The sequence below is a fragment of the Cucumis sativus genome, chromosome 1 (assembly GCF_000004075.3).
Source record: "Cucumis sativus cultivar 9930 chromosome 1, Cucumber_9930_V3, whole genome shotgun sequence".
Taxonomy (NCBI): Eukaryota; Viridiplantae; Streptophyta; class Magnoliopsida; order Cucurbitales; family Cucurbitaceae; genus Cucumis; species Cucumis sativus.
The window spans coordinates 13,554,334-13,554,988 of record NC_026655.2 but is presented as its reverse complement, the minus strand read 5'-3'; positions in this window follow the sequence as shown (position 1 = coordinate 13,554,988).

Genomic DNA, 655 nt, shown 5'->3' with positions numbered 1-655 from the left:
GAAAGGCTCCAGGCCCTGATGGGTATTCTGTGATGTCGTCTTACACTTCTTTGAGACCAATTACTTCCCTCAAAGGGTGAATACGACTACTATTACACTTATTCCTAAAAGGAATGGTGCTGATCGATTGGAGGATTTCAGCCCTATATCTTGTTGCAGCGTTATTTATAAGTGCATTTCAAGAATATTGGCAGATAGGCTTCGTGTGTGGCTTCCTTCTTTTGTTAGTGGAAATCAGCCAGCTTTCATCCTGGGAGGAGTATTATGACAATATTCTTCTTTGTCAGGAGCTTGTAGGGGCATACTATTTGCGCAGAGGTAAACCTCGGTGCACTATGAAGGTTGACCTCCAAAAAGCTTATGATTATGTTAATTGGGTTTCCTCTTTGGCTGCTGATTGCCATAGGTCGCCTTTAAGATTTGTGAGTTGGGTTCGAGCGTGTGTGACCTCTCTGATTTCTCCATTATGATTAATGGATCGTTGGAAGGTTTTTCCATGGAGGAAAGGACTTAGACAAGGTGACCTTTTTATCCCCGTTCTTATTTGTGATGGTCATGGAGGTGTTTCTCGCATGTTGACAGCCTACCTCAGAATTTTCAATTCCACTAGTTTTGTGAAAGGTCAGATTAACATCTTACTTTTTTGTAGATGACC